The sequence below is a fragment of the Octopus bimaculoides genome, chromosome 3 (genome assembly GCF_001194135.2).
Source record: "Octopus bimaculoides isolate UCB-OBI-ISO-001 chromosome 3, ASM119413v2, whole genome shotgun sequence".
In the NCBI taxonomy this organism is placed as follows: Eukaryota; Metazoa; Mollusca; class Cephalopoda; order Octopoda; family Octopodidae; genus Octopus; species Octopus bimaculoides.
The window spans coordinates 133,372,971-133,381,677 of record NC_068983.1 but is presented as its reverse complement, the minus strand read 5'-3'; the positions used below and the strand labels follow the sequence as shown (position 1 = coordinate 133,381,677).

At 37.0% G+C, this 8,707-nt stretch overlaps 1 protein-coding gene across 6 annotated transcripts in view; it reads right to left on the bottom strand.

The window, feature by feature from the left end:
• The window catches only part of LOC106871529 (dopamine receptor 2), a 797,114-nt gene that overhangs the window by 90,227 nt on the left and 698,180 nt on the right, over window positions 1-8,707 (bottom strand). The gene's annotated exons all lie outside the window — the stretch shown is intronic.

Sequence of the window (8,707 nt, the reverse complement as noted above, 5' to 3'; positions counted from 1 at the left end):
ATATATATATATATATATATATATATATATATATACAGTGAGAGATGGAAAAGGAGAGAGAGAGAGAGTGTTGTATTTCTATATTTGTAAACTGAATGCGTGTTTGCTGGGCGTTGGTGAGTAAAACTATGCCAGTTTTATCTGAGTGCTGTCTGCTGAGAATGGCACTGGATGCCAGCTTTTAGTGTTTAAACCCAAGTCGTCAGTTATGAAACAGAGTAATATTCGAAGATGTTTGATCCATAACTGTTCTATTTTCTCCAGACCAAAAGTAAATATGACTATTTTATCGTATGTGATTTTTCTAGTGTTTTCAAGATAGTATGGTGTGGCCTGAGAGAGATTTGTTTGCTATTTATTGCAGCTAGGAATACAATCGATTATATATATATATACACACACAAGAAGTATACTGTTGCATGCCTTTACTGGCACTGAGTAAGGTTTGTCATATTTTCTGCTTCTGAAGAAAAAATGTAGTCATTGTGATATAATGTTGCCAATACTATGTATGCGATATCGTTACATGTAAAACCTGTGATTCATAGCAACTTTGGGAGTTCTCATTGTATGTTGTTCATATCTTGAGAAGTTGAGGTGCAAATTGTTCGGTAGCGGTTATTTGATCTTGTGGAAGAGACTAACTTAAGACATTACGTTCAGTATAGATTTCAGAATTATGTTCATGTAGGAAGTGCTAGTCTGAAATGAAATTATTTGGCTGCTTATGTTTGCACGTTTGTAGAAGCTTCAATTATTTCATCTCCATTGGAGTGCGTGATGTTACGCCGTTTTTTTTCATTTTTGGTCTTTCCATTTTAACCTAATTTTCTTCTCACATTTTATATCTTAAATAGTACAGCAGAGAATTATCCCAAGAAAGATATGGCTTCTTCATCCGTATATTCCAGCAAAGATTGGAATAGAAATACTCTACATATCTCAAAAAAGACTAAGTTGGTAAGTTTCCGGTAAGCTAAAACACGATAACTAAATTACATCAACTGTCGCCTCTCTTGGCCTTGTACCTTTGCATCACATCACATCTTGAAGGCTATGTTTCACAAACAAGAGTAGGAGATGAACACAAAATATCTCAACAAAAGTTACATCTAAGCCCTTAAAACCCCAAGAGGCAACCGCAAGTACCGATCGTGCCTTTATTTTGTGAGGACAGAACACGTACAATCAGCAGCTGTTTAAAAATTTATTTCATTGTGGTACGACCTCCCTCTGCGCCTTGAAGTTGCTGCTAACCCAATACACAATGCTGTCCGCAGAAAAAGACTGTCCCGGGATTAATATAAACGATACCCCTGCTATGGAATACATACATGTCAGAAAAAAGGAATATTGGTGGAACTTCCTCATCAAAACTTCTACCGAATGCAATAAAAACAGACCAGACATAGTTATTCGGGACAAAAGAGAAAAGGGCATGTACTGTTATTAGGTGAGCCATCCTACAGATGCAAAATCTCTTTCAAAATTAGCGCGATGAAGAATAGCTATGGCTAACTGCTTCAAAATCTGCAATTCCTTTACTCTCATTATAAATTTACATTCATAACAATAGCCATTGATGCTCTTGCTTGTGTTAATAAATGCTTTGACCACAAACGAGACAAGCTAGTGATTTCAAGCAAAAAAAGAAAAGGGATCAGCTAACGCGAACTTCTGATACAGCCTGTAAGTGAATCAGTTAAAATATGAAAGACATTCATGAAGTTCGATATGTAACAGTTATCATTATTGTTATCCATAAACCAGTGATGGAGCTTTTGCTTCTTTGTCAGAAACTGGTTCTCTTATAGAAAAAATAATAATAAATAAAGGAAAAGTAAAAAAAAGCCAACAAATATACACATACACGCGCGCATAAATATATATATATATATACACACACGCAATATAATACACATGTTTTTGTGTGTGTGTGTGTGTATTGGTATTCAACTGATAGTGCAAAAGAATAAGGGAAAGAATGTGAAAACAAAGAGAAGAGTAGCAGGCGTTCATGCATACAGATATTGAAATTGTTGATAGTAGAAAGCGACGTAGTACTTATCACCATCACCATCATCATCATCACCTACATAATCTCTGTTATCGCAGCTAACATAACCGTCATCCCACTACTACTACTACTACTACTACTATTACTACTACTACTACTACTACTACTACTACTACTACTACTACTACTACTACTACTACCAACACCACCACCACCGCCACTACCATCACAACTACTATTACGTATAATGAGGAACACTTAAGAAATATACTGGAAATCTTATAAAAACAAAATATAAACAATATCAACTGTAATATAGTATAAATAACAGACATTGGAGAATATACAGTGAAGAAAGATAAAATAATAGATATAAAAACAAAAACAAAAAAAATACAGAAAAAAGTGGAAAATTCGAAAACCAAATTAGTAAAGAATGAAATAGCATAGTGATAGAATGATAGAATAAGTGAAATATTTGTGTAAGATCTTCCTGTTTTCCTCCTCTGTCCATGTTTCACTTCTTCAAAACCTGAAATCGCTAAATTCCCTGGATGTTTGTAATTTGTATAGAAGTTAACATGAATATTAAACACCGGTGTTGCTGAAACAACTAACAAGTTTGGTTATGTGGAAGAAGTTTACTTCACAAGCTCGTGGTTCCCGGTTCAGTCCCAATGAGTAGCACTTCGGCGAGTGTCTTCTACAATAACCCCGGACCGACCAATGCCTTCGGAGTGGATTTGGTACCCCGCTGTATATATATATATATATATATATATATATATATATATATATATATATATATATATACACACACACACACACACACACACACACATGTATTTGTGCATGTGCGTAAATGTATACATGTCTGTATATACGCACACACAAACACATTTAATATACATAATATATAATATTTGTACGAAAAAGTTCTTTGGCTAACGAAGATACATCGAATGTCACAAAATGAAGTTTATTTTTCAACATAGTCCAACATAGTCCAACTTTGCAATGATTCGATCCCACTAGGGAAGCTTTCACTCTATTCCTCAAAAAGGTGATCATCATTGCGATACTGCATCCCAACCAAGTGTTTTTTTTTTCATCTTGGAGAACAGATGATAATCAGATGGGGCCAAATCAGGAGAATAGGGAGAGTGGTCAACCAGCTCAAAACTACAGTCACGTACAACAGTTATTGAAACCAAGGACTTGTGTGCGGGAATACTGTCCTAATGAAACAAGACCACTTTCTTTAGTTTTCCTGGGGCTTTGATCTTGATAGCCTTTCGTAACTGCCTCAGCAAATTGGTATATTATTCTCCATTGATGGTGTGACGCTTTTGAAGTGAATAAACACAGTGCCTTTTGTACCACCTAGCCCCACTAAAACAGCCATCACCTTCCCTGCAGATGAATCGAACTTGGAGCAGGTGAGGAGGGGTGTCCACAGCATGAATTACTTTTTACTTTCTGACTTAGTGATGAACCTAATACTCATCCTGGTTTATGAAACGTTGAAGGAAACCAGCATTGACCATGACAGAGAAACTTGTGCTGAGAATCTACATCAAATTTTGCTAAAAGCTTCCCGATACCTGCACAGATTCCTACGTAAACTTTTCAACAAGTTTCATGATTCTCAGCACAGTCAAGGAGATCTTGTGCAACCAAAACCAGAGCGTCTTTTTGTTCAGCTGAAAGCAGTTTTGGAACAAACTTGGCAGACACGCGTTTCGTACACAAATCTTCAGTGATATTGGACTTAACTGAACCGTAACTAATCTGCACATCTTCTGATAACTCACGGATGGTGATTTGACGATTTCCCCTCACAGCTGCATGCACATCTGCGATGTTTTTTTTTAGTTGTAGTGGTTGCAGGTCTCCTGGAACGTTCGTTAATATCGACATTTTTTTCGGTCATCCTAGAAACGGCTGAATCACTCTTACACTTGTGTGTGGCTTGTACAATCCTCTCCATATACTTTCTGCAACTTTGTGTAGGCAGATATCGCAACGACAACGTTCTCTGTCATAGTCAATGCGAAGATCACACGCTATACACCTTCCTTCCAAGCACTGTTGTAAACAGCGAAAATGAGCTAGTACGTTAAAACTCAGTGTACATGCACAGTAGAGTTCAAGATCAATCTGTGCCAAGTGGCTTTACTCTACATACTTCAGCCTCGTTACTATGGCAATAGTCCAAATACTTTTTGATCACACCTCCTATATATATATAAATATATACATGTATATGTATAACTGTATGTATATATAATGAGAGGCAATGTTCTGGATATCAGTAGAATATCGCCTTTCTCCCATTAATTTCTTATTCTTCGTGCTGCTAAGACTCCAGCAGTCGAGTAAAGAAGTATTAGGCAAAACGCAGGTTCTCCATTAGTTTTATTTACAATATATACAAAGGTGTGGTGTGTTGCTCTTTTATAGCCATCTCATGAGGTATGAATTCGTCGTTCTCCGTTACACAGGCTATTTGCCTCAGGAGAAATGCGACAAGCGGACTAGCCTAGAGGACAAGCCAGTGAAGTGTGCCTGCGAGCAGTCGCGGGTAAAAGAGAAAAAAGATCGAACCTTGTGGCTTCTTCCTTTTATATAGTTTGCCATCGCGAGCCTCATTTTGAGTTCGAGCGTGGCAAATGTATGCAGGTGAGATCTCCCTCCAGTCTCGGAGAGTGCAATGGCTGCCGCGAGATCTCATTCAATATGGCGCTGACTGCTTGTGCCGCTACATATATATATAATAATAATAATGCAAATAATATGTGAGTATATGCATATATACGTACATGTATGTACATACCTACATCTACATGTATATATAGATGCATATCTGGGTACAGGACGTCAAAAAACGGGGACAAAATGAAAAACAGAGCATAAACAGAACAAAGAAAACAAACAGGCGACAGAAAGAATATTTCCTTCATCAGCTGCCCCTATTCTAAACTAGGCGTTTCGAAGAATTAGGGCAATATATATATATATATATATATATATATATATATATACACACACATACATATATACATACATACATGCATGTATGTATATATACATGTATGTATGTATGCATATGTTTGTATCTATGCATGTATATATAAATGCACATATGATTTTTACAATATATGCACGATTTTTTCCGTGTTCTTTCCGTTACTTACAGATACTTATCTCAGCTCCAATTAACTATGAACAGAAGTGCAATTTGAATGAAATATTCCTCGTTTTATATGGTTTCAGCTATGTACTGTGAAGCACATATACATGCATACATACATATATGTATGCATACATATATACATACGTATATACTATGCATATGTATTGTATGTATATCTATCTATCTATCTATCTATCTATCTATCTCCTGTATATTTATATATGTTCGTACATGAATGAATATATATAGATATGTTTGTATGTATGTGTCTATGCGGCTGTGGGTGTGTGTGTGTTTGTGTGTGAGTGTGTGTGTGTGTGTGTGTGTGTGCGTTTTTGTGTTTGTGCTTGTTCCTTGATTCAGTTGATAGTTTACACCTGTTTCCTCTCTAAATCATATCTGTTTTTATCTCTTGGAGATTGCTTCGTTAGAACGCACACCACATCCACCCTCATTGGTCTACCATCCTCTTTAACCTCCTCCCCTACGATGACTCTTATTCAATTAGGCCTTTTCCTCTCGTTCTTCCTTTCGTTTTCCTTTCTATTTTCTCTTTCTGTTCTCAATTTTGAACCAATTTGATTCCTCTCCTTGATTTTCATGCATCAACATCCGCATTTAAACTCACACACATACACACACACACACACACACACACACACACACACACACACACAAAGGAAACGTTAATGCGCACATTCGCACATGTATACATACATATACACTCACAATATCTTTTGTCCCCTGGTTCTCATTCTTATTTGGTTTTCTTTACATGGCTGTTTCCGTGTCTGTAAGTGTGGACATGTACGAGTATTTGTGTTTGGTCATATTTATTAAAATTATGCATATAATTTGAACATATATTTGTCGTCCTGATGACGTCTACTGAGGCAGAAACATATGTGAACGACTGTAATCTTATCTCGACAGAGCAAAGCTGTCAACTTTGGAGTATTCTTGTTTATTGAGATTATTTTCCCTTCTCATCTGGTGCTATTTTATTGGTCATTTGGTAATTACGATACATGCCTTAAAGGGGGAGGTAATATTGGTCTCAAATTTTACTACATGGCCAGCAAGTTCGGAGGGTGGGAGTAAGTCGATTATATCGGCCCCAAAAGGATGAAAGGCAAAGTCGACCTCGGCAGAATTGGAATTCAGAACGTAAAGACAGACGAAATGCCACTAACCTTTAATTCCAAAGCTGTTCCCAATTACGGATCTTTCCAACCAGGAGTATCACACCATGCATTAAACAGTTATTGCTTTAAACTTTTGGCACAAGGCCAGAAATTTCAGGAGTGAGACTAAGTCACTTACATCGACACAGTACTCAGCTGGTACTTTCTTCATCGAGCTCGAAAGATGAAAGGCAAAGTCGACCTCAGCGGAACTTGAACTCAGGACGAAATGTCGTTAACGATTCTGCCAGATCGCCGCCATAGAGGCGGAGGTAATATTAATTGAATTGGTTCAAAACAGTAATCTTTATATCTTACTGGACATGGATATCCTATGAAAAAGGCCACAGCATTGCGGCATTCGTTTTAAGAAAGCATCTTGTATAGACATATAGTGTTAAAAAACACAGGAGTATCGGTAGCAGTCGAAAAGTTTTTCTCTAGTAGTAGGGACAAAATTTGCTTAAGCATGCAGTGACAATAGAAACTTGAGACCAATGACACACAGTTAAGTAGCCAAATCAGATGAATAGTGGAAGCTGAGCAACTAGTTCAAAGCCAGTCACGTACATCAGCCATTGAAACCAAAGACTTGTGTATGGGAGCATTGTCTTGATGAAACAGCCCCTTTCCTCAGTTTTCGTGAGTGTTTGGTCTCGATAGCATTTGGTAACTACCCCAGGAAGTCGGCATAATATTTTCGTCTATTATAGTCTCGGGCCGACCAAATCCTTGTGAGTGGATTTGGTAGACGGAAACTGAAAGAAGCCCGTAGTATATACACACACACACACACACACACACACATATATATATATATATATATATATCAAATATATATCGAATCCTCCGTGTGTTAACATGGGTTTCCCAGCGACAATGTAAACTTCATCTAATGAAGATACCCTTGACCTGAAGGGTAGCCTGCGGTATGCACCTCTCACTTGGATATTTACCACTTCCGTGGTTCCGCTCGCTACGAAACATATGTAGCCCAGATTTTATCTATTCCTTTCCTTAATTCTTGGATGTCTGAAGTTGGAAACGTCTTTCGAAATTACTCTAAGGTATGGTGTTTCGTTTACAGAAGGAAAATTAATGGTTGGATTAACGGTGGGTTCAAACAACCCCCACCCCCCCCACCTTTGTACCTCTATATCTTCTATTAAAATTTGCCATTTTTTCTGCTTTTTCTATACCCACCGCATTTTTCTATATCTCCACCCTCTTTCATTCCTTTACTCTCTCTTTCTTCCCTTCTTCCTTTCTTTCGTTTCTTTCTTTCTTTCTTTCTTTCTTTCTTTCTTTCTTTCTTTCTTTCTTTCTTCCCTTCCTTTCTTTCTTTGTTATCCTATTTTCTATCATCTACCTATTTGACATTATCTGTCTTTATCTTTTCCTACTTTCCGCATCGTCTGCTCCATTAAATTTGAATTATCCTCTCCTTCGCATTCACCTCTCTTACACTTTCTCCTTTTGTTTTTGACATCCACTACCTCTTACCCTTTCTTTTTCTGCGCTCATCGTCTCCTTTTATATCCACTTTCTTTCTTTCTCTCTCGTTTTCTCTCACACAGTCTCTTTATATTCTCATCTATTCATTTCCTCTCTTCATTGTAAGCCATATTATCCACACACACATATCTACTCTATCTTTATCTTTCCTTCATTACAACATCTTTTTCCAACAATGCATCCTTTCTATATATACGCGAACCACCACAACTGCTTCACCACAATAACAAATTTCCAGGGTATTGTCCTTGGTATAAACAGTCTTATGTTGATATTGCTGTTTGTGTTGTGCCAGCAGACTTGAACCTTGACCCTTCAAAAATATGATCAAAGAAATTCTAAATTTGAATAGCCCATATTTTTCTCAAATCCGGTATTATGTATCTAGGACTATATGATACAATGTTTCCTTTTAACTATATATAGGCATTTCTTTTTGCATTTAGTTTATGGGAGTATTATGGTCCGTTCTGCTTTCATGTTGCCTCTATATTATTCGAATAGTGTTCAGGCATTACTCGGTAGTCTTGAAAAGCTGTCTCAGATCAAAGATCGAGGATTGTTCTTTGCATCACCGATAAATTCATATGTATACACCCAGATTTGCTTGATATTTCTCTAATTAGAGCTGATGTGGTTTGAGGTATTCTCTCAGGAGAATTAAGGTAAAAATAACCTAAATGGGACTTATTTCGTCCGATCTTCCAGATACGGTAAGCGCACAAATGACAGAATATTTTGCAGGCCCCGAATAATCAGATTCTTGGATAGGACCAATATATATATATATATATA